The sequence below is a fragment of the Gorilla gorilla genome, chromosome 7, assembly GCF_029281585.2.
Source record: "Gorilla gorilla gorilla isolate KB3781 chromosome 7, NHGRI_mGorGor1-v2.1_pri, whole genome shotgun sequence".
NCBI classification, from domain to species: domain Eukaryota; kingdom Metazoa; phylum Chordata; class Mammalia; order Primates; family Hominidae; genus Gorilla; species Gorilla gorilla.
The window spans coordinates 150,904,554-150,929,381 of NC_073231.2; the positions used below are offsets into that span (position 1 = coordinate 150,904,554).

General features: G+C 50.2%; 1 protein-coding gene across 3 annotated transcripts in view; it reads left to right on the forward strand.

Annotated features, from left to right (window-relative positions):
• LOC134759133 (decreased expression in renal and prostate cancer protein-like) overlaps positions 1-24,828 on the forward strand; it is a 75,796-nt gene that overhangs the window by 6,311 nt on the left and 44,657 nt on the right. For 2 of the 3 annotated variants that reach the window (XR_010135069.1, XM_063709654.1), the window contains exons 2-3: positions 4,977-5,139; positions 9,111-9,276. The gene's annotated coding sequence lies outside the window, so the exon portion shown is untranslated. The remainder of the gene's footprint in view (positions 1-4,976; positions 5,140-9,110; positions 9,277-24,828) is intronic. The other variant, XM_063709655.1, reaches the window with a different exon arrangement.

Sequence of the window (24,828 nt, forward strand, 5' to 3'; positions counted from 1 at the left end):
AAAAGATTTGAAGTTGTATCTAAATTCTAGGCCTACCTGCCGGTCACCTTGATTACTTGGTTTTAGCATTTGCAGACACGGTTATTTGTAAGATGAGGTGATCCCAGCTATAAAATTCTCTGAAACTATAAAGGGAATAGAGAAAGCACTTTTTGGGCATAATGTAAGACATGACTAAATGGCATATGAAGAATGGCATTTATGGGTGGAGATGAAGAGAAGACCCCTCTAAGTGAGGGTAGGGTCCGAGCAAAAGTAAGGAGATGGGAAAATGCAGAGAGTCAAAAAGGAGTTCAGTGTTTTGAGAGAACAGTAAATAGTCAGTCCCTTTTTGAAGTGTTGTGGGTGAGAAGGGTGGAAAGATAGTTTGGGTCCAGAAGCCTTTCGGTACCCGTTAAGAAGTTGAGGCTTTATTCTGCTGTTAAGGCTGAATGAGAGTTTGGTTGCTAATATAACAGCAGAGTAAAATAAGAATTGTCATTTAGGGAGATCACAGTAGCAGCTGTGTGAAGAATGGATTGAAGAAAGAGAAAGAAAAGCAGGGAGACTGGTCTCAGTGGCTCTGAAAATTATTGAGAAAGATGTTAATGATCCCAGTGTAATTGGTGCTTACAGAGACTGTGCTTACAGAGAGCAAAGAACAAGTATATCTAGAATTGATCAGACTTAGCAATGGATTAGATATTGGAGGTAGGGAAGGTTGAAGAATCAAAGTCAGATTTGCAGCGTGGCAATAGTACTGGTGAAGCCAGAAAAAGGAGCCCGTTTGGAGAGCGAGTTAAATACATTTTGGACCTCATTGGCTTAGGAGTTATGACACATCCCCATTGAAAAAGCAGTCAGAAGTCAGAAGCTTTGGACTGGAAAGTCCTTGGACACATTTGATAATTTTGAGTAAAAATAAAAATAGCTAATATTTATGGTGTGCTTTCGATGTGATAGGCACTGTTCTTATTATTTTTATATATATTAACTCATTTAATCTTCATAACAGTTCTATTAAGTACTATTCTCTGTTTTACATAAATTTAGGAAAACTCAAGGCATGGTATAAATAAAGTACTACAAAAAGAGGTACAGACGTAGTTTAAGGAGACAAGGACAGGACTAGAAGGTTGATTGGCTCTAGATGGTGACTTTGTCTCAGTTTCCACACCTGCAGACTGTGTAGCCCTGCTGTGCAGTGAGGCTGTTGTGAGAATAAATGAGAAGGATGTTGAAATTCTGTGTTGTTTGAGACAAAGAGATCTGAATGAATTTGAGACGATATTCATGGTAAACAGCTGTGAAAGGATGTTGTTTCTGTTGGAATTCATCAGTCTCAGTGAAGAAGCAGGTGAGGGGATATGGTGACATCTCAGGCTCATCCACCTCGAAGAAGCCTGGTTGGAGGTCACAATCTCTGTGTTCTAGTTCTGGGGTTGCCACTGACTCACTGTGTTGTCTCTAGCACATCCCTCTTTTTCATTAATTATGAAACAGACTCAATGTCTTCCTTTATTTTCCTGTGACAGGGATGGTGTTTTATGTGCTCAGCAACATGTGTATACCTTCATTTTGATAAGATTTCCACATTTGTAGGGAAATAATGTGTCAGGCTTTTTGGGCCGTATAGTTTTGGGCCTTTGAATAATTGAATCAGCCAGTTAAAGCTCTTTTAAGGCATATGACAAGTAAATATAACTAACTTAATTATTAAAATATATTAAGCTTTTAGAAAAGTTTGAGTGTTAGTTTTTATTCTCCTAGCTGTTTATAGGTAATAAAACAAGCAAATGTGTGCCAGTTTACCTAAATAAATTCTTTTATTTTCAAAAACTTTAATACAAAAACTTTACAGATTTTAAACATAAATTTATTAGAGTCATCATGGCAGATTTCACTTATGTCATAACTTTATCTTTGATAATTGTAACTGTTGCACTATTAATAGACATAGTCATAACTTTATTCTCCTTTCTATAGTGTATAGATTAATTACTCTTGTCATCTTTCCTTGCCTTTTATTAATAACCTAGCTGCATAAAGTGCATAAAAAATAAAATTACAGCTGGGCGTGGTGGCCCACGCCTATAATCCCAGCACTTTGGGAGGCTGAGGTGGGAGGATCATCTGAGGTCGGGAGTTTGAGACCAGCCTGACCAACATGGAGGAACCCCGTCTCTACCAAAAATACAAAATTAGCCGGATGTGGTGGTGCATGCCTGTAATCCCAGCTACTCAGGAAGGCTGAGGCAGGAGAATCACTTGAACCCGGGAGGTGGAGGTTGCGGTGAGCCGAGATTGCGCCACTGCCCTCCAGCCTGGACAAGAGCGAAACTCGGTCTCAAAAAAATAATAAAATAAAATTACAGACTGTTCTCACACAACAATTTTTAATTTTACAAATCAAATTCAGTAGTGTATTAAAGCATAATACACTGTGACAGACTAGATTTTATTCTAGAAATACATTGGATCAGTTTTACAAAATCTGTTAATGCTCTATGTTACATTTATAAATTAATGAAAACAAAGCCTAAAAATTTTAGTCTTTTCTGGTATAGAAAACAACAGTAAAGCAAAACTAATTAGAATTAGAAAGAAGCTTTCTTAACAAGGAATATCCAAACAACTATATTCCAGATACCAACAGCAAATATTATACCAAACTTGCTTTTAATTTTAGAAAAAGGGAAGGTTGTCTGCTGTCATTGCTCTTCATCTGTATTGTCCTGAAGGGGTTGGTTAAAGCAATAAAATAGGAAATGAGAATAAGAAGAAAAAAATAAAGTAGCAGAAGGGAAAGAGACAGTTTTTATTTGTAAATGGCAGTTTTTCTGTTAATCTTCTTGAGTTTTGTGTCAGAACTAACAAGAGTTCAGTAAGATGGCTGGAGAGAAAATACAGTATACAAGCAAGCAGTAAACAGTTTGAAAGTCTAATAGAAAAACTATCCTATTTAGATAGTATCAAAAGTGCTAAAATACGGAGGAATAAACAAGAAATGTTCAAGGTCCCTATAATGAAGGAAACTAGTTTTAACCAAAGGACAAGAATGACTTGACTATGAATAAATGGAGAGAAATACTGTGTTGTGGATGAGAAGGTGTGATTGATGTATTCATATCTGTTTTCTAATTATTGTATCCCCATTTTCTAGCAAAGAGTGGGTGCTCAACAGCTACTTGTGCTAGACACTATTTTGGGTGCTTGGTGTGTACCGTAGTCAACATTATATTTAATTACCATAGCTTAATATAGGGAGAATTGATATCTTTACAGTAGTGGATCTCTGTTGAAAACAAAATCCCTTCCCTCTGGGAGCTTATGTTCTAGTCACACACAGACCACTCAGGGGCTCTTAAAATTATTGAGAAAGATGTTAATGACCCCAGTGTAATTGGTGCTTAATACAGAAACTGTGCTTACAGAGAGGAAAGAACAAGTATGTCTAGAATTGATCAGACTTAGCACATGAATGCTAAGACCAGACCACATGAGTGACCACTGATGATAGCTTATGTAAGATGATTAGAGAGAGGCTCTCTGAGGATGTGAAGTTTGAGCAGGCACCCAGTATTATAAAAAGTGCCCATTGTTCCCTAATTTAACATATAACTAAATTTAATACAATTTGAATGCAAATTATTGGGGGAAGGTGTTCATCTGAAAGAATAGCCAAAAAAGTTTTGAAAAGGAAGAATGAGGAGGATGGTTCTCCCAGATAACAAAATGTTATCTTCAGTGACAGTAATTAAAACATTGTGGTATTGGTATAAGAAAAGGTAGTACAGAAAAGGGACCACAGGTCTCTTGCTTAAGCAGCTGTTTGTAGGCCCTGGACAGTTTGCAGTTCTCTCTGAGCTGGCTATATCTACACTGTGTATCTTCTCAAGAAAATATCACTAAAATACTATTGAGCGAAATTGGTGGGCATAAAGGGATGGCAACCTTGGATACGCTCTGATTTTTAAAAAATTTGTAGATTTTAGTACTTTATTATTAGTTATTACTAGATGGACTAGATGGACTAGATGCTCTTTGTGATCTCTTCCAGCCTCATCTTCTGTGACTCCGTAGTCCTCTGGGAGTTTTATTTATCCTTTAATTTAATTTAATTTAATTTTTTTTTTTTTTTTGAGACAGAGTCTTGCTCTGTCACCCCGGCTGGAGTGCAGTAGCGTGATCTTGGCTCACTGCAACCTCTGCCTCCTGGGTTCAAGCAATTCTCATGCCTCAACCTCCCTAGTAGCTGGGATTACAGGTGTGCACCACCACGCCCAGATACATCTCTAGTATCTTTACTAGAGACAAGCTTTCACCATGTTGGCCAGGCTGTTCTTGAGCTCCTGGCCTCAAGTGATCTGCCTGCTTTGGCCTCCCAAAGTGCTGGGATTACCTGTATGAGCCACTGTGCCCAGCCTTATATATCTATTAATTTTATTCCAGCAGCAGAAACTCAGCAAAGCTCTCCAGAGTTGGTTCCTCTCCCTGCATCCCAGAAGACTTCATCCTTCTCTACACCCTTTTCTTTCTACCATAAATAAAGATTCTATTAGGGGTGCCATTTCTTCTGCTCTAAAATGGGAATATTAATCTCTTCATGAGACTATTGTAAAAGTGAAGAAAATAATATGTGTGAAAGAGCTTCGTGTTCTCTAAATCACCATAGATTTTAAAGAATCGCTGGGCGAGGTGGCTTATGCCTGTAATCCCAGCTACTTGGGAGGCTGAGGCAGCAGAATCGCTTGAGCCTGGGAGGCCGAAGTTGCAGTAAGCCGAGATCGCGCCACTGCACTCCAGCCTGGGGGATGGGAGTGAAACCCTGTCTCAAAAAAAAAAAAAAATTATTATTATGACAGTGTTTAATTTTCTTGGTAAAGTCAGAACAGTGCTACTTTTGTGTTCTCTATTCTGACCCGCATGAGGTAAATCTGAGAAAGTGGTATTCTGGTTCACAGTCTGTGGCCTTTGTCCCATCTTTCCTTTCCTAGGTGAAAATTAGTTCTGCTGTGCTTAAAGCTGCGGCCATCACTATGGAGCTCAATGTGATAAGCCCAACAAGGAGTTTATGCTCTGCCGCTGGGAAGAGAAAGATCCGAGGCGGTGTTTAGAGGAAGGCAAACTGGTCAACAAGTGTGCTTTGGACTTCTTTAGGTAAAAATCTTTGGTATCAGTGCCTACTTGGTTGAAGCATAAAGGTTTAAATGAATAAGTGAACAGCCAGCTAATAATCTGGATTTTATTAGGAAGTACATAGGCTTTGAAATCAGACCAAGGTAAAACATTCAAAGGATGATAATTATTTTTGGTTTTGTTTTTATTATCTGGCAAGTTCTTTTATCTCCATGAATCTCAGTTTCCAAATTGTAAAATAATACCTATCTAGGTTTGCTAAGCAAGTGACTCGTGACCATTTTTGCTACAGCAAGGGGAAAGTCTTTTCGCTGTGAAAAATTTGAAAAGGCACGTAAAACAACCTATCACAGTCCTTTTTAAGCAGGCATTCACTAGGTTTTGTCATTACTACAGAACACAGGTATGATGGAAAGAAAACTGTATTCGGAGTTAGGTTTTAGGTAGGTCATTGTGCTTGATACTTAAGTAAAAAAAAACTAAACTGTGTAATTGTAGGAAAATGTTTTAACAAGCATATTAGCACTCTATTTAAAAGGAGAGAAAGTCAACTCAAAGGAAATTGGCTCTTGTAACTCTGAAGTCCAGAAATAGGCCTGGCATCAGGCAGGGCTGGATTCAAGGGCTTAAATAATTTCACAACTACTTGATGTCTTTTTGCCTCTCCTCTTTTCACAATCTCTTAGTCCTGGTTTTCTCTGTTGACCTCATTTCAGAAAGACTCTCACCTTGCTGTACCAAAAATGGCCACCAGCCACTCGAGTTGCTGTTCTGTTGATACTTGCTTAGCAAACCTAGACAAAGTGTGCCCTTTATCCAGAAGTGAGCAGAAGCTCCTGGACTGAGTCTAATTGTCCTGGCTGGCGGACTTCGTATACATATCATTGCATCACTTGTGCTTCAGGAGATAAAAAGCTCTAATTGGTCAGGCCTGAGATGGGGAGTGGACTTAGCTTCATCCAAACCACATTGCTGAGAGACAGGGAGGGGTTGTTCCCAAAGGAAAATTAGAAGGATGTTACAGAAGAATGGGGAATGACTGCTGGCTAGGCAGAAACCACCGATGTCCACTACAATGAAGTTAGAGAAAAAAAATAGATACCTTAGCACAGTAGCTGCTTTCTTCCTTTCTTGCATCTGCTGTCTCTGTCCCTATGCAAAGATATTTTTGTGGTTATAATCATAGTATGTATACATTGAGAAATTCATTTTTCACTTGATATTATTGGAAACATTCTTCGAAGTTGCTATATAGTCTTCATGATCATCTTTTTTTTTTTTTTTGAGACGGAGTCTCACTCTGTTGCCCAGGCTGGAGTGCAATGGTGTGATCTTGGCTCACTGCAACCTCTGCCTCCTGGCTTCAAGCGAGTCACATGTCTCAGCCTCCTGAATAGCTGGGTCTACAGGCCTGCGCCACTACGCCTGGCTAATTTTTTTGTATTTTTGGTAGAGATGGGGTTTCAGCATGTTGGCCAGGCTGGTCTTGAACTCCTGACCTCAAGTGATCCGCTCTCCTTGGCCTCCCAAAGTGCTGGGATTGCAGGTGTGAGCCACCACACCTGACCATGATCATCATTCTTAATGGTTATATATTATTCCATCAGTGGATAAACCAACCATAACGTACCTGACCAATTCCTGTTATTGAACATCATTGTTGATTTCAGTTTTTGGTTATTTTGGATAAATCTGCAGTGATTACCTTTGCGTATAGATCATTTTCATCAGTTAATAATTCCTTGGCATAAATTTCCTAACAGTGAGTTTACTCTATAAAGGGCTTTGAACATCATTATGGCTCTTGAACTGTATCGCTTTTTTTTTTTTTTTTTTTTGAGATGGGGTGTCGCTCTGTCGCCCAGGCTGGAGTGCAGTAGCACGGTCTTGGCTTACTGCAAGCTCCGCCTCCCGGCTTCACGCCATTCTCCTGCCTCAGCCTCCCGAGTAGCTGGGACTATAGGCACCCAGTACCACGCCTAGCTAATTTTTTGTATTTTTAGTAGAGACGGGGTTTCACGATGGTCTCAATCTCCTGATCTCGTGATCCATCTGCCTTGGCCTCCCAAAGTGCTGGGATTACAAGCGTGAGCCACCGTGCCCAGCAAATGCTTTTGTTTTTTAAATGTTGGATCAATTTATGCTGTCCTCAGCGCTGGATTCTGGTATGCATAGTATTTAAATATTTGGGAGGTGCAAATATTTAATTTGCAGTATTTGGGAGGTGCAAATGTTTCAATTTGCATTGATTTGATTGCCAGCGAGACTGAGTGTGTGTGTGTGTTTATTTAAACAATTTTTTCTTTTTTTTTTTTGAGACAGAGTCTCACTCTGTCACCCAGGCTGTAGTGCTGTGGCGTGATCTTTGTTCGCTGCAACCTCTGCCTCCTGGGTTCAAGCGATTCTCATGCCTCAGCCACCTGAGTAGCTGGGATTACGGGTGTGTGCCACCTGCCTGGCTAATTTTTGTATTTTTAGTAGAGATGGGGTTTTGCCATGTTGGCCAGGCTGGTCTTGAACTCCTGGCCTCAAGTGATCCACCCACCTTGGCCTCCCAAGGTGCTGGGATTACAGGCATGAGCCACAGCATCCAGCCTAAACAATTTTTATTTTCTAAGAGAACTTTTGCAAAGCATTTTTTCCATGGCCCAGTGGTAGTACATTTTAAGGAATGTTTGGATTTCACAAATTCCCAAGGTGCCTAACTGCCTCCATAGAGGAATTTCTCACTGCTGAAGTTGCTGGTTTTAGGCATTAGTAGATAATTGTTAGGTATGGGTAACAGGGTCCAGAACAGGGATCCGTGCTACTAGAGTAGTGGCTTGCAGCCCGTCTGCTGCTGCTGCGTTTTGGAGGAATATAAAACTCCCATTGGAAATGGTTGCTTTCTACCAAAGTGATTCTTGAGTAGAAGTTATGTGGGTGCAGGTTATGCTTAGTATACCCGGAAGGGAAACCTAAGAAGCTGGTGACATTGGTGGACCTCTAGGAGAGCAACTGAGTGGCTTATTGGGCAGGGTGGAAAGCATATTTTTCACTGTATACTTCCTTAAGCCATCTCTGAGATCCTTCCTTCCTGATCCATGTTAAACAAGATTCATGTGAGAGTGTAGCTAGATTTCTGGAGTATGACAGGTAAGCACTTAAATAATAAAATTATTATTTCATTGGGAGAAAGGTGTTCTGAATTTCACTGCCTCAAGTATGGCTTTTACATAAAATGATGGTATTTTATTCTTGCTTGAACATGCATACTAGCAGGGTTGAAAAGATAAGGAGGATTTTGCAAAAAACTGAAACTTATTCTTTTTATACACAGAAGTTAAATTTTCTCTAGCCATTTTTGATGGCCACAGAATGAATTATATGCTAGCCTGCTTCTTAACAGAGAATACCAAATATAATATAACTTTGTTCTTGATAGCAAGGATTAATATCTATTTTTGTTCAATGCGTAAATAAAATGAGGACCTTGAGCTTTTGAGGAGTGGAGTACAGTTTGTCTTTATACTGAATGATCCCAGGATCTTCTGCTTGTTAGTTTGTGTATTTGCTTTTTATAATTCTGTCTCTTCCTTTGCCGTTGTCTGTCGCGTTTGACTTCTATCAGCATGTCCATGATTTAATTATGCCTCCTTCTCTTCTAAATTTGCTAAGCTGATACCCTTAGAGGAATTGGATCTAAAGAAAAGAATAAATAGGCCCCAAGTAAGGAGTTCCTCTCTGAGTAAGATAGGCGTGCATTAGGCTACGCTCTTTTCTTCTTACTATATAAAGAAATTAGGTTTTCTACCTCAGAAATCTTTTTTGTTTACTAACTTGTTCTCAAATTGAGGATCCTGAAGTTGTCTTGTAAGTGAGGTAAGAATATGTACTCACATACCTTTCAAAAAGCAAGGCTATGTATTTGAGATCTGTACCTATTTTTTTCTCACTTTTCTGTTTTTCATTGTTTTGCAAAGAGATGCCCCTAACCCAGCTTTCTTTTCCAGGCAGATAAAACGTCACTGTGCAGAGCCTTTTACAGAATATTGGACTTGCATTGATTATACTGGCCAGCAGTTATTTTGTCACTGACGCAAACAGCAGGCAAAGTTTGACGAGTGTGTGCTGGACAAACTGGGCTGGGTGTGGCCTCACCTGGGAGAACTGTCAAAGGTAAGAAGGCTTCTGCTGGAGGTCTCGCTCTCTGACTCGGGTGGGATAAAGGCAGGAGGTGGTCAGCAAAGGGTCTCTGTAAATACAGATATGATGTAAGAACTTACCAGATTTACCAAACATATTAGGCAGTGATTATACACAATCCAGAAAGGAATTTTTAAAAATAGAAATATTTCTGGCCGGGCGTGGTGGCTCACGCCTGTAATCCCATCACTTTGGGAGGCTGAGGTGGGCAAATCATGAGGTCAGGAAATCGAGACCATCCTAGCTAACATGGTAAAACCCCGTCTCTACTAAAAATACAAAAAATTAGCCGGGCGTGGTGGTGGGCGCCTGTAGTCCCAGCTACTTGGGTGGCTGAGGCAGGAGAATGGTGTGAACCCGGGAGGTGGAGCTTGCAGTGAATGGAGATTGTGCCACTACCTCCACTCCAACCTGGGCAACAGAGCGAGACTCCGTCTCAAAAAAAAAAAAAAAAAAAAAAAATTCTTTAGGCCTTCTAGCATGTGCAGATTTGTTTTTAGTTAATTAGCTAATTAAAGAACAGAAGAGAGTAGAGAAAGATAAAGTATTAGTGAAACACTGTCAGTTGAAAACATTGTGGAGGTTATTGTGGAATTCACTGGGGAAATAGGATCAGGCTTATGCCACATTTTTCAGGAACATATCTAAGATTTTTTTTTTAAAACTACATTCTTGTAGTTTTAAAAGTGTTTCTCTTTCTCCTATATTTCCTGTCTTAGTTGTGACACCACCGTCTGTTGAAACATCAGAGCTAGAAACCTGAATTCTTCATTCCCTACTGATTCCATGCAGTCATCACTTCCTTTAGATTAGCATCTTCTGGAATTTTTTTTTTTAATCCTCTCATTGTTCCTGCTGCTGTTATCTTATTCTTGGACAGGAGTTCTTAACCTGGGGTACATGAATTTCTGGGAGAGGAGGGTGGATCAATGTGGGCTTTAGATGAAATTGAAGAATTGAGGATTAAATTACACCTCCACAAGAAGAGTGATCTGTGTGGAAAACAAATCTTACGTCACTGTGTTTTTAAAAACTGTACGGGGACTCTGCATTGCTGGTGAGATAAAGCATCTTCTCCATAATATGGCATGCAGGCCCTTTATGTTCTGACCCATCCCTGCTTCTTCAGCCTCAGCTCCCTCCGTTCCCCGTGGGGCAGCACAGGTAGCAAGGCATGGAGGAAAAAACTCAGGTCTCACTCTCTCTCCTAGGCTGGAATGCAGTGGTGCAATCACAGCTCACTGCAGCCTTGACTTCCTGGGCACAGGTGATTCTCCCACCTCAGCCTCCCAAGTAGCTGGGACTACAGGCGCAGGCCACCATGCCCAACTAATTTTTGTATTTTAGTAGAGACAGGATTTTGCTATATTACCCAGTCTGGTCTTGAGATCCTGAGCTCAAGCAGTCCTCCCACCTTAGCCTCCCAGTGTGATGGGATTACAGGTCACCATACCCGGTCTAGTTCCCTTCTCTTTGTGTATAGCATCTGTGAATGGTTGGATTATAAGCTTGGTGTCATAAGTAATAACTTAGCAATTTTTTTGTCTTTTATATCTGGCTTGATTATTTTCAGATACTTTCTGATGTACTGAACATATTATTTTAAATAGTTGATAATTCTAGGTTGGAAAGTGGTAGAACTTATACATGTAACAAATAAAACTACCTTTTCTCATTTCTGACTTATGAAAGAAGAAATAACAAGTCATGCTAGTAAGAAAGCATATTTATTCTTGAATCTTTGTATTAACATTTTTTAAAACTCTGTGAGATAAAAAAAAAATTCTCTTAACTCTTTTCAAAAGTGTATTTCTCGATCAGGTGCCATGGCTCCCACCTGCAATTCTAGCACTTTGGGAGGCTGAGGCAGGAGGATCGCTTGAGCTCACGAGTTCAGGACTAGCCTGGGCAACATTTTTTTTGTTTTTCTTTTTGAAGTGGAGTCTCACTCTGTCACCCAGGCTGGAGTATAGTGCCACGATCTCTGCTCACTGCAACCTCTGTGTTCCGGGTTCAAGCAATTCTGCCTCAGCCTCTTGAGTAGCTGGGATTACAGGCACCCACCACCATGGCCAGCTAAATTTTGTATTTTTAGTAGAGATGGGGTTTCACCATGTTGCCTGGGCTGGTCTTGAACTCTGACCTCAAGTGATCCACCTGCCTCAGCCTCCCAGAGTGCGGGGATTACAGGCATGAGCCACTGTGCCCAGCCAATTTCATAAATGTCTTTAATTCCTTAAAGGAGCTGCAAATACCAGGGAACCACTAGTGGATCATTAGGAACCATCTGTACTTATGACAGGGCGGTGGGATAACTTTCAAAAGCAAACAAACAAAACTAGTAGACTTGAAGACTTAGGTTCCAGCTTTAGCTCTGACATTAGTGTGTATCTTATCTTAGGCATGCCAACCTCCCTGGTCTTCATCTGTGCACTAGAGATAATAATGCCTTATAAGGTGGTTATAATAATAATTGTGTGATTGTATACACAAAAGCTCTGTTCCCAATAAAAGGTTTCTGAATTTATACATCTAGGAAGATGAATCTGGTCATTTTACATGAGGTGACTTAAGAGTTCAGAGCAGTGGCTTAATACAACCAAAGTTTATTTCTTGCCCATGCTATGGGTTCAATGGGCGCTGGTGGGGTTGGGGAGCAGGGGTCTCTCATCATCTTGGTTATTGAGATCGTGGTCTCCCATTGTGACACCTGCTTTCATGAGTCACTGAGGGAGGGAAAGAGCATGTGGTGGTGAATTTGCACTGGTTTTTAAAACGTCTACCCAGAAGTGATGCATCACTTCGGCTCACATTTGATTCGCTGAAGCAAGTTACAGGGCCATGGCTAACCTCAGAGGGATGGGGGATGTGCAATCCCACCGTGAGGGTGTAAAGAGGAGAATCAGGCTATTTGGTAAACTGTGCTAATTACCACCATGATATCACATGTAGAGATACAAATATATGCTGTATATAAATATAAATATACACATATTTTATTTTTTCTTTCTAGAGAGGGTCTTGCTCTGTCACCCAGGCTGGAGTGTAGTGGCGCAATCTCGGCTCACTGCAACCTCCACCTCCTGGGCTCAAACCATCCTCCCACCTCAGCAACCCTCGCCCCCCAGGAGATGGGACTACAGGTGCACACCATGCCCAGCTAATTTTTTATATTTTTTTGTAGAGACAGCATTGTGCTATGTTGCCCAAGCTAGTCTCCTGGGCTCAAGTGATTCTCCTGCATCGGCCTCCCAAAGTGCTGAGATTACAGATGTGAGCCACTGTACCCAGCAGATATTTCATTTTTTAAAATGCTGCAGTTATACCATATAGATAGTGTTTGGCAACTGCTGTTTTAGCAGTACCTCATATACATCTTTCTCTGTTAGTATATATAGATTCATTTCATTTTAACAACCTAATAGTCCATTTTATATACCACAATTTATTGACAGTTGTTGTTTCTACGTGTTTTCTTTGCTATTACAAAGAGTGGTGCAATTAACATCACCCTTCAGACTCTTTTTTTTTTTTTTTTTTTGAGACAGAGTCTCACTCTGTCACCCAGGCTGGAGTGCAATGGCACTATGTTGGCTCACTGCATCCTCCATCAGGCCCAGGGTTAGGGTTTTAGGCTCAGGGCCAGGGCCCAGGGTTAGGGTTTTAGGCTGAGGGCCAGGGACCAGAGATAGGGTTTTAGGCTCAGGGCCAGGGCCCAGGGTTAGGGTTTTAGGGTCAGGGCCCAGGGTTAGGGTTGTTTTAGGGTCAGGGCCCCGGGTTAGGGTTGTTTTAGGGTCAGGGCCCAGGGTTAGGGTTGTTTTAGGGTCAGGGCCCAGGTTTAGGGTTGTTTTAGGGTCAGGGCCCAGGGTTAGGGTTGTTTTAGGGTCAGGGCCCAGGGTTAGAGTTGTTTTAGGGTCAGGGCCCAGGGTTAGGGTTGTTTTAGGGTCAGGTCCCAGGGTTAGGGTTGTTTTAGGGTCAGGGCCCAGGGTTAGGGTTGTTTTAGGGTCAGAGCCCAGGGTTAGGGTTGTTTTAGGGTTAGGGTCCATGGTTAGGGTTGTTTTAGGGTCAGGTCCCAGGGTTAGGGTTGTTTTAGGGTCAGGGCCAGGGCCCAGGTTTAGGGTTGTTTTAGGGTCAGGGCCCAGGGTTAGGGTTTTAGGCTCAGGTCCAGGGCCCAGGCATAGGGTTTTAGGCTCAGGGCCAGGGCCCAGGTTTAGGGTTGTTTTAGGGTCAGGGCCAGGGCCCAGGGTTACGGTTGTTTTAGGGTCAGGGCTCAGGGTTAGGTTTGTTTTAGGGTCAGGGCCAAGGGTTGGGTTTGTTTTAGGGTCAGGGCCAAGGGTTAGGGTTGTTTTAGGGTCAGGGCCCATGGTTATGGTTGTTTTAGTGTTAGGGCCCAGGGTTAGGGTTTTAGGCTCAGGGCCAGGGCCCAGGGTTAGGGTTTTAGGCTCAGGGCCAGGGCCTAGGGTTGGGGTTTCAGGCTCAGGGCCAGAGCCCAAGGTTAGGGTTTTTGGCTCAGGGCCAGGGCCCAGGGTTGGGGCTTTAGGCTCAGGGCCAGGGCCCAGGGTTAGGGTTGTTTTAGGGTCAGGGCCAGGGCCCAGGGTTAGGGTTGTTTTAGGGTCAGGGCCAGGGCCCTGGGCTAGGGGTGTTTTAGGGTCAGGGCCAGGGCCCAAAGTTAGGGTTGTTTTAGGGTCAGGTCCCAGGGTTAGGGTTTTAGGCTCAGGGCCAGGGCCCAGGGTTAGGGTTTTAGGCTCAGGGCCAGGGCCCAGGGTTAGGGTTGTTTTAGGGTCAGGGACAGGGCCCAGGGTTAGGGTTGTTTTAGGGTCAGGGCCAGGGCCCAGGGTTAGGGTTGTTTTAGGGTCAGGGCCCAGTGTTAGGGTTGTTTTAGGGTCAGGGCCCAGAGTTAGGGTTTTTTTAGGGTAAGGGCCCAGGGTTAGGGTTGTTTTAGGGTCAGGGCCCAGGGTTAGGGTTGTTTTAGGGTCAGGGCCCACGGTTAGGGTTTTTTGATCAGGGCCAGGGCCCAGGGTTAGGGTTTTAGGGTAAGGGCCAGGGCCCAGGGTTAGGGTTTTAGGGTCAGGGCCAGGGCCCAGGGTTAGGGTTTTAGGGTCAGGGCCAGGGCCCAGGGTTAGGGTTTTAGCCTCAGGGCCAGGGCCCAGGGTTAGGGTTTTAGCCTCAGGGCCAGGGCCCAGAGTTAGGGTTTTAGGCTCTGGGCCAGGGCCCAGGGTTAGGTTTTTAGGGTCAGAGCCAGGGCCCAGAGTTAGAGTTTTAGGGTCAGGGCCCAGGGTTAGGGATTTAGGGTCAGGGCCCAGGGTTAGGGTTTTAGGGTCAGGGCCCAGGGTTAGGGCTCTAGGGCCGGGGCCCGGGGCCCAGAGTTAGGGCTCTAGGGCCGGGGCCCGGGGCCCAGGGTTTAGGGCTCTAGGGCCGGGGCCCGGGGCCCAGGGTTTAGGGCTCTAGGGCCGGGGCCCGGGGCCCAGGGTTAGGGCTCTAGGGCCGGGGCCCGGGGCCCAGGGTTAGGGTTGTTTTAGGGCCGGGGCCCGGGGCCCAGGGTTAGGGTTGTTTTAGGGCCGGGGCCCGGGGCCCAGGGTTAGGGTTGTTTTAGGGTCGGGGCCCGGGGCCCAGGGTTAGGGTTGTTTTAGGGTCGGGTCCCGGGGCCCAGGGTTAGGGTTGTTTTAGGGTCGGGGCCCGGGGCCCAGGGTTAGGGTTGTTTTAGGGTCGGGGCCCGGGGCCCAGGGTTAGGGTTGTTTTAGGGTCGGGGCCCGGGGCCCAGGGTTAGGGTTGTTTTAGGGTCGGGGCCCGGGGCCCAGGGTTAGGGTTGTTTTAGGGTCGGGGCCCGGGGCCCAGGGTTAGGGTTGTTTTAGGGTCGGGGCCCGGGGCCCAGGGTTAGGGTTGTTTTAGGGTCGGGGCCCGGGGCCCAGGGTTTGGGTTGTTTTAGGGTCGGGGCCCGGGGCCCAGGGTTAGGGTTGTTTTAGGGTCGGGGCCCGGGGCCCAGGGTTAGGGTTGTTTTAGGGTCGGGGCCCGGGGCCCAGGGTTAGGGTTGTTTTAGGGTCGGGGCCCGGGGCTCAGGGTTAGGGTTGTTTTAGGTTCGGGGCCCGGGGCCCAGTTTTAGGGTTGTTTTAGGGTCCAGGGTTAGGGTTGTTTTAGGGTCGGGGCCCGGGGCCCAGGGTTAGGGTTGTTTTAGGGTCGGGGCCCGGGGCCCAGGGTTAGGGTTGTTTTAGGGTCGGGGCCCGGGGCCCAGGGTTAGGGTTGTTTTAGGGTCGGGGCCCGGGGCCCAGGGTTAGGGTTGTTTTAGGGTCGGGGCCCGGGGCCCAGGGTTAGGGTTGTTTTAGGGTCGGGGCCCGGGGCCCAGGGTTAGGGTTGTTTTAGGGTCGGGGCCCGGGGCCCAGGGTTAGGGTTGTTTTAGGGTCGGGGCCCGGGGCCCAGGGTTAGGGTTGTTTTAGGGTCGGGGCCCGGGGCCCAGGGTTAGGGTTGTTTTAGGGTCGGGGCCCGGGGCCCAGGGTTAGGGTTGTTTTAGGGTCGGGGCCCGGGGCCCAGGGTTAGGGTTGTTTTAGGGTCGGGGCCCGGGGCCCAGGGTTAGGGTTGTTTTAGGGTCGGGGCCCGGGGCCCAGGGTTAGGGTTGTTTTAGGGTCGGGGCCCGGGGCCCAGGGTTAGGGTTGTTTTAGGGTCGGGGCCCAGGGTTAGGGTTGTTTTAGGGTCGGGGCCCAGGGTTATGTTTGTTTTAGGGTCGGGGCCCAGGGTTAGGGTTGTTTTAGGGTCGGGGCCCAGGGTTAGGGTTGTTTTAGGGTCAGGGCCAGGGCCCAGGGTTAGCGTTGTTTTAGGTTCAGGGCCAGGGCCCAAAGTTAGTGTTGTTTTAGGTTCAGGGCCCAGGGTTAGTGTTTTAGGCTCACGTCCAGGGCCCAGGGTTAGGGTTTTAGGCTCAGGGCCAGGGCCCAGGTTTAGGGTTGTTTTAGGGTCAGGGCCAGGGCCCAGGGTTAGGGTTGTTTTAGGGTCATGGGCAGGTCCCAGGGTTACGGTTGTTTTAGGGTTAGGGCCCAGGGTTAGGGTTGTTTTAGGGTCAGGGCCCAGGGTTAGGGTTGTTTTAGGGTCAGGGCCCACGGTTAGGGTTTTTTGATCAGGGCCAGGGCCCAGGGTTAGGGTTTTAGGGTAAGGGCCAGGGCCCAGGGTTAGGGTTTTAGGGTCAGGGCCAGGGCCCAGGGTTAGGGTTGTTTTAGGGTCATGGGCAGGTCCCAGGGTTACGGTTGTTTTAGGGTTAGGGCCCAGGGTTAGGGTTGTTTTAGGGTCAGGGCCCAGGGTTAGGGTTGTTTTAGGGTCAGGGCCCACGGTTAGGGTTTTTTGATCAGGGCCAGGGCCCAGGGTTAGGGTTTTAGGGTAAGGGCCAGGGCCCAGGGTTAGGGTTTTAGGGTCAGGGCCAGGGCCCAGGGTTAGGGTTTTAGGGTCAGGGCCAGGGCCCAGGGTTAGGGTTTTAGCCTCAGGGCCAGGGCCCAGGGTTAGGGTTTTAGCCTCAGGGCCAGGGCCCAGAGTTAGGGTTTTAGGCTCTGGGCCAGGGCCCAGGGTTAGGTTTTTAGGGTCAGAGCCAGGGCCCAGAGTTAGAGTTTTAGGGTCAGGGCCCAGGGTTAGGGATTTAGGGTCAGGGCCCAGGGTTAGGGTTTTAGGGTCAGGGCCCAGGGTTAGGGCTCTAGGGCCGGGGCCCGGGGCCCAGAGTTAGGGCTCTAGGGCCGGGGCCCGGGGCCCAGGGTTTAGGGCTCTAGGGCCGGGGCCCGGGGCCCAGGGTTTAGGGCTCTAGGGCCGGGGCCCGGGGTCCAGGGTTAGGGCTCTAGGGCCGGGGCCCGGGGCCCAGGGTTAGGGTTGTTTTAGGGCCGGGGCCCGGGGCCCAGGGTTAGGGTTGTTTTAGGGCCGGGGCCCGGGGCCCAGGGTTAGGGTTGTTTTAGGGCCGGGGCCCGGGGCCCAGGGTTAGGGTTGTTTTAGGGTCGGGTCCCGGGGCCCAGGGTTAGGGTTGTTTTAGGGTCGGGGCCCGGGGCCCAGGGTTAGGGTTGTTTTAGGGTCGGGGCCCGGGGCCCAGGGTTAGGGTTGTTTTAGGGTCGGGGCCCGGGGCCCAGGGTTAGGGTTGTTTTAGGGTCGGGGCCCGGGGCCCAGGGTTAGGGTTGTTTTAGGGTCGGGGCCCGGGGCCCAGGGTTAGGGTTGTTTTAGGGTCGGGGCCCGGGGCCCAGGGTTAGGGTTGTTTTAGGGTCGGGGCCCGGGGCCCAGGGTTTGGGTTGTTTTAGGGTCGGGGCCCGGGGCCCAGGGTTAGGGTTGTTTTAGGGTCGGGGCCCGGGGCCCAGGGTTAGGGTTGTTTTAGGGTCGGGGCCCGGGGCCCAGGGTTAGGGTTGTTTTAGGGTCGGGGCCCGGGGCTCAGGGTTAGGGTTGTTTTAGGTTCGGGGCCCGGGGCCCAGGGTTAGGGTTGTTTTAGGGTCCAGGGTTAGGGTTGTTTTAGGGTCGGGGCCCGGGGCCCAGGGTTAGGGTTGTTTTAGGGTCGGGGCCCGGGGCCCAAGGTTAGGGTTGTTTTAGTGTCGGGGCCCGGGGCCCAGGGTTAGGGTTGTTTTAGGGTCGGGGCCCGGGGCCCAGGGTTAGGGTTGTTTTAGGGTCGGGGCCCGGGGCCCAGGGTTAGGGTTGTTTTAGGGTCGGGGCCCGGGGCCCAGGGTTAGGGTTGTTTTAGGGTCGGGGCCCGGGGCCCAGGGTTAGGGTTGTTTTAGGGTCGGGGCCCGGGGCCCAGGGTTAGGGTTGTTTTAGGGTCGGGGCCCGGGGCCCAGGGTTAGGGTTGTTTTAGGGTCGGGGCCCGGGGCCCAGGGTTAGGGTTGTTTTAGGGTCGGGGCCCAGGGTTAGGGTTGTTTTAGGGTCGGGGCCCAGGGTTAGGGTTGTTTTAGGGTCAGGGCCAGGGCCCAGGGTTAGCGTTGTTTTAGGTTCAGGACCAGGGCCCAAAGTTAGTGTTGTTTTAGGTTCAGGGCCCAGGGTTAGTGTTTTAGGCTCACGTCCAGGGCCCAGGGTTAGGGTTTTAGGCTCAGGGCCAGGGCCCAGGTTTAGGGTTGTTTTAGGGTCAGGGCCAGGGCCCAGGGTTAGGGTTGTTTTAGGGTCATGGGCAGGTCCCAGGGTTACGGTTGTTTTAGGGTTAGGGCCCAGGGTTAGGGTTGTTTTAGGGTCAGGGCCCAGGGTTATGGTTCTCTTAGGGTTAGGGCCCAGGGTTAGCGTTTTAGGCTCAGGGCCAGGGGCCAGGGTTAGGGTTTTAGGCTCAGGCCCAGGGCCCAGGGTTGGGGTTTCAGGCTCAAGGCCAGAGCCCAAGGTTAGGGTTTTCGGCTCAGGGCCAGGGTCCAGGGATAGGGTTTTCGGCTCAGGGCAAGGGCCGAGGGTTAGGGTTTTAGGCTCAGGGCCAGGGCCCAGGGTTAGGGTTTTAGGCTCAGGGCCAGGGACCAGGGATTGGGTTTTAGGCTCAGGGCCAGGGCCCAGGGTTAGGGTTTTAGGGCCAGGGCCCAGGGTTAGGGTTGTTTTAGGGTCATGGCCCAGGGTTTGGGTTGTTTTAGTGTCAGGGCCCAGGGTTAGGGTTGTTTTAGGGTCCGGGCCCAGGGTTAGGGTTGTTTTAGGGTCAGGGCCCAGGGTTAGGGTTGGTTTAGGGTCAGGTCCCAGGGTTAGGGTTGTTTTAAGGTCAGGGTCCAGGGTTAGGGTTGTTTTAGGGTCAGGGCCCAGGGTTCGGGTTGTTTTAGGGTCAGGGCCCAAGGTTAGGGTTGTTTTAGGGTCAGGGTCCAGGGTTAGGGTTTTTTTAGGGTTAGGCCCCAGGGTTAGGGTTTCAGGCTCAGGGCCTGGGCCCAGGGTTAGGGTTTCAGGATCAGGGCCTGGGCCAAGTTTAGGGTTTTAGGCTCAGGGTCAGGGCCCAGGGTTAGGGTTTTAGGCTCAGGGCCAGGGCCCAGGGTTAGGGTTTTAGGCTCAGGGTCAGGGCCCAAGGTTAGGGTTTTAGGCTCAGGGCCAGGGTCCAGGGTTTGGGTTGTTTTAGGGTCAGGGCCAGGGCCCAGGGTTAGGGTTGTTTTTGGTTCAGGGCCAGGGCCCAGGGTTAGGGTTGTTTCAGGTTCAGGGCCAGGGCCCAGGCATAGGGTTGTTTTAGGGTTAGGGCCAGGGCCCAGGGTTAGGGTTTTAGGCTCAGGGCCACGGCCCAGGGTTAGGGTTTTAGGCTCAGGGCGCAGGGTTAGGGTTGTTTTAGGGTCATGGCCAGGGCCCAGGGTTAGGGTTGTTTTATGGTCAGGGTCCAGGGTTAGGGTTGTTTCAGGGTCAGGGCCCAGAGTTAGGGTTGTTTTAGGGTCAGGGCCCTGGGTTAGGTTTGCTTTAGGGTCAGGGCCCAGGGTTAGGGTTGTTTTAGGGTCAGGGTCCAGGGTTAGGGTTGTTTTAGGGTCAGGGCCCAGGGTTAGGGTTGTTTTAGGGTCCGGGCCCAGGGTTGGGGTTGTTTTCGGGTCAGGGCCCAGGGTTAGGGTTGTTTTAGGGTCAGGGCCTAGGGTTATGGTTCTCTTAGGTTTAGGGCCCAGGGTTAGGGTTTTCGGCTCAGGGCCAGGGCCCAGGGTTAGGGTTTCAGGCTCAGGGCATGGGCCTAGGGTTGGGGTTTCAGGCTCAGGGCCAGAGCCCAAGGTTAGGGTTTTCGGCTCAGGGCCAGGGCCCAGGGATAGGGCTTTAGGCTCAGGGCCAGGGCTCAGGGTTAGGGTTGTTTTAGGGTCAGGGCCAGGGCCCAGGGTTAGGGTTGTTTTAGGGTCAGGGCCAGGGCCCAGGGTTAGGGTTGTTTTAGGGTCAGGGCCCAGTGTTAGGGTTGTTTTAGGGTCAGGGCCCAGAGTTAGGGTTTTTTTAGGGTAAGGGCCCAGGGTTAGGGTTGTTTTAGGGTCAGGGCCCAGGGTTAGGGTTGTTTTAGGGTCAGGGCCCACGGTTAGGGTTTTTTGATCAGGGCCAGGGCCCAGGGTTAGGGTTTTAGGGTAAGGGCCAGGGCCCAGGGTTAGGGTTTTAGGGTCAGGGCCAGGGCCCAGGGTTAGGGTTTTAGGGTCAGGGCCAGGGCCCAGGGTTAGGGTTTTAGCCTCAGGGCCAGGGCCCAGGGTTAGGGTTTTAGCCTCAGGGCTAGGGCCCAGAGTTAGGGTTTTAGGCTCTGGGGCAGGGCCCAGGGTTAGGTTTTTAGGGTCAGAGCCAGGGCCCAGAGTTAGAGTTTTAGGGTCAGGGCCCAGGGTTAGGGATTTAGGGTCAGGGCCCAGGGTTAGGGTTTTAGGGTCAGGGCCCAGGGTTAGGGCTCTAGGGCCGGGGCCCGGGGCCCAGAGTTAGGGCTCTAGGGCCGGGGCCCGGGGCCCAGGGTTAGGGCTCTAGGGCCGGGGCCCGGGGCCCAGGGTTAGGGCTCTAGGGCCGGGGCCCGGTGCCCAGGGTTAGGGCTCTAGGGCCGGGGCCCGGGGCCCAGGGTTAGGGCTCTAGGGCCGGGGCCCGGGGCCCAGGGTTACGGCTCTAGGGCCGGGGCCTGGGGCCCAGGGTTAGGGTTGTTTTAGGGTCGGGGCCCGGGGCCCAGGGTTAGGGTTGTTTTAGGGTCGGGGCCCGGGGTCCAGGGTTAGGGTTGTTTTAAGGTCGGGGCCCGGGGCCCAGGGTTAGGGTTCTTTTATGGTCGGGGCCCGGGGCCCAGGGTTAGGGTTGTTTTAGGGTCGGGGCCCGGGGCCCAGGGTTAGGGTTGTTTTATGGTCGGGGCCCAGGGTTAGGGTTGTTTTAGGGTCGGGGCCCAGGGTTAGGGTTGTTTTAGGGTCGGGGCCCAGGGTTAGGGTTGTTTTAGGGTCGGGGCCCAGGGTTAGGGTTGTTTTAGGGTCGGGGCCCAGGGTTAGGGTTGTTTTAGGGTCGGGGCCCAGGGTTAGGGTTGTTTTAGGGTCGGGGCCCAGGGTTAGGGTTGTTTTAGGGTCGGGGCCCAGGGTTAGGGTTGTTTTAGGGTCGGGGCCCAGGGTTAGGGTTGTTTTAGGGTCGGGGCCCAGGGTTAGGGTTGTTTTAGGGTCAGGGACAGGGCCCAGGGTTAGCGTTGTTTTAGGTTCAGGGCCAGGGCCCAAGGTTAGTGTTGTTTTACGTTCAGGGCCCAGGGTTAGTGTTTTAGGCTCAGGTCCAGGGCCCAGGGTTAGGGTTTTAGGCTCAGAGCCAGGGCCCAGGTTTAGGGTTGTTTTAGGGTCAGGGCCAGGGCCCAGGGTTACGGTTGTTTTAGGGTCAGGGCTCAGGGTTAGGTTTGTTTTAGGGTCAGGGCCCAGGGTTTTGGTTCTCTTAGGGTTAGGGCCCAGGGTTAGGGTTTTAGGCTCAGGGCCAGGGGCCAGGGTTAGGGTTTTAGGCTCAGGCCCAGGGCCCAGGGTTGGGGTTTCAGGCTCAAGGCCAGAGCCCAAGGTTAGGGTTTTCGGCTCAGGGCCAGGGTCCAGGGATAGGGTTTTCGGCTCAGGGCCAGGGCCCAGGGTTAGGGTTTTAGGCTCAGGGCCAGGGCCCAGGGTTAGGGTTTTAGGCTCAGGGCCAGGGACCAGGGATTTGGTTTTAGGCTCAGGGCCAGGGCCCAGGGTTAGGGTTTTAGGGCCAGGGCCCAGGGTTAGGGTTGTTTTAGGGTCATGGCCCAGGGTTAGGGTTGTTTTAGGGTCCGGGCCCAGGGTTAGGGTGGTTTTATGGTCAGGGCCCAGGGTTAGGGTTGTTTTAGGGTCAGGTCCCAGGGTTAGGGTTGTTTTAAGGTCAGGGCCCAGGGTTAGGGTTTTTTTAGGGTCAGGGCCCAGGGTTAGGGTTGTTTTAGGGTCAGGGCCCAGGGTTAGGGTTGTTTTAGGGTCAGGGTCTAGGGTTAGGGTTGTTTTAGGGTTAGGGCCCAGGGTTAGGGTTTCAGGCTCAGGGCCTGGGCCCAGGGTTAGGGTTTCAGGATTAGGGCCTGGGCCATGTTTAGGGTTTTAGGCTCAGGGTCAGGGCCCAGGGTTAGGGTTTAAGCTCAGGGACAGGGTCCAGGGTTAGGGTTTTAGTCTCAGTGCCAGGGTCCAGGGTTTGGGTTGTTTTAGGGTCAGGGCCAGGGCCCAGGGTTAGGGTTGTTTTTGGTTCAGGGCCAGGGCCCAGGGTTAGGGTTGTTTTAGGTTCAGGGCCAGGGCCCAGGCTTAGGGTTGTTTTAGGGTTAGGGCCAGGGCCCAGGGTTAGGGTTTTAGTCTCAGGGCCAGGGCGCAGGGTTAGGGTTTTAGGCTCAGGGCGCAGGGTTAGGGTTGTTTTAGGGTCATGGCCAGAGCCCAGGGTTAGGGTTGTTTTATGGTCAGGGTCCAGGGTTAGGGTTGTTTCAGGGTCAAGGCCCAGAGTTAGGGTTGTTTTAGGGTCAGGGCCCAGGTTTAGGGTTGTTTTAGGGTCAGGGCCCAGGGTTAGGGTTGTTTTATGGTCAGGGCACAGGGTTAGTGTTGTTTTAGGGTCAGTGCCCAGGGTTAGGGTTGTTTTAGTGTCGGGGCCCAGGGTTAGGATTGTTTTAGGGTCAGGGCCAGGGCCCAGGGTTAGCGTTGTTTTAGGGTCAGGGCCAGGGCCCAGGGTTAGGGTTGTTTCAGGGTCAGGGCCAGGGCCCAAATTTAGGGTTGTTTTAGGTTCAGGGCCCAGGGTTAGGGTTTAGGCTCAGGTCCAGGGCCCAGGGTTAGGGTTTTAGGCTCAGGGCCAGGGCCCAGGTTTAGGGTTGTTTTAGGGTCAGGGCGAGGGCCCAGGGTTAGGGTTGTTTTAGGGTCATGGCCAGGTCCCAGAGTTAGGGTTGTTTTAGGGTCAGGGCCAGGGCCCAGGGTTATGGTTGTTTTAGGGTCAGGGCCCAGGGTTAGGGTTGTTTTAGGGTCAGGGCCGAGGGTTATGGTTCTTTTAGGGTTAGGGCCCAGGGTTAGGGTTTTAGGCTCAGGGCCAGAGCCCAGGGTTAGGGTTTTAGGCTCAGTGCCAGGGCCCAGGGTTGGTGTTTCAGGCTCAGGGCCAGAGCCCAGGGTTAGGGTTTTCTGCTCAGGTCCAGGGCCCAGGGGTAGGGTTTTAGGCTCAGCCCTAGGGCCCAGGGTTAGGGTTTTAGGCTCAGGGCCAGAGCCCAGGGTTAGGGTTTTAGGCTCAGGGCCAGGGCCCAGGATTGGGGTTTCAGGCTCAGGGCCAGAGCCCAAGGTTAGGGTTTTAGGCTCAGTGTCAGGGCCCAGGGTTAGGGTTGTTTTAGGGTCTGGGCCCAGGTTTAGGATTGTTTTAGGGTTATGGCCCAGGGTTAAGCTTGTTTTAGGGTCAGGGACGGGGCCCAGGGTTATCGTTGTTTTAAGGTCAGGGCCAGGGCCCAGGGTTAGGGTTGTTTTAGGGTCAGGGCTAGGGCCCAAAGTTAGGGTTGTTTTAGGGTCAGGGCCCAGGGTTAGGGTTGTTTTAGGGTCAGGGCCCAGGGTTAGGGTTGTTTTAGGGTAAGGGCAGGGCCCAGGCTTAGGGTTGTTTTAGGGTCATGGCCCAGGGTTAGGGTTGTTTTAGTGTCAGGGCCGAGGGTTAGGGTTGTTTCAGGGTCAGGGCCCAGGGTTAGGGTGGTTTCAGGGTCAGGGCCCAGGGTTAGTGTTGTTTCAGGGTCAGGGCCCAGGGGTAGGGTTATTTTAGGGTCAGGGCCCAGGGTTAGGGTTGTTTTAGGGTTAGGGCCCAGGGTTAGGGTTTTAGGCTCAGGGCCAGGGCCCAGGGTTAGGGTTTTAGGCTCAGGGCCAGGGCCCAGGTTTGGGGTTTCAGGCTCAGGGCCAGGGCCCAGGGTTAGGGTTTTAGGCTCAGGGCCAGGGCCCAGGTTTAAGGTTTTAGGCTCAGGACCAGGGCCCAGGGTTAGGATTTTAGGCTCAGGTCCAGGGCCCAGGGTTAGGGTTGTAGGCTCAGGGCCAGGACCCAGGGTTAGGGTTTTAGGCTCAGGGGCAGGGCCTAGGGATATTGTTTTAGGCTCAGGGGCAGGGCCTAGGGATATTTTTTTAGGCTCAGGGCCAGGGCCCATGGTTAGGGTTTAGGCTCAGGGCCAGGGCCCAGGGTTAGGGTTTTAGGCTCAGGGGCAGGGCCCCGGGATAGGGTTTTAGGCTCAGGGCCAAGGCCCAGAGTTAGGGCTTTAGGCTCAGGGCCAGGGCCCAGTATTAGGGTTTTAGGCTCAGGGCGCAGGGTTAGGGCTGTTTTAGGGTCAGGGCCCAGGGTTAGGGTTGTTTCAGGGTCAGGGCCCAGGGTTAGGGTTGTTTCAGGGTCAGGGCCCAGGGTTAGGGTTGTTTCAGGGTCAGGGCCCAGGGTTAGGGTTGTTTCAGGGTCAGGGCTCAGGGATAGGTTTGTTTCAGGGTCAGGGCCCAGGGTTAGGTTTGTTTCAGGGTCAGGGCCCAGGGTTAGGGTTGTTTCAGGGTCAGGGCCCAGGGTTAGGGTTGTTTCAGGGTCAGGGCCCAGGGTTAGGGTTGTTTTAGGGTCAGGGCCCAGGGTTAGGGTTGTTTTAGGGTCAGGGCCCAGGGTTAGGGTTGTTTTAGGGTCAGGGCCCAGGGTTAGGGTTGTTTTAGGGTCAGGGCCAGGGCCCAGGTTTAGCGTTGTTTC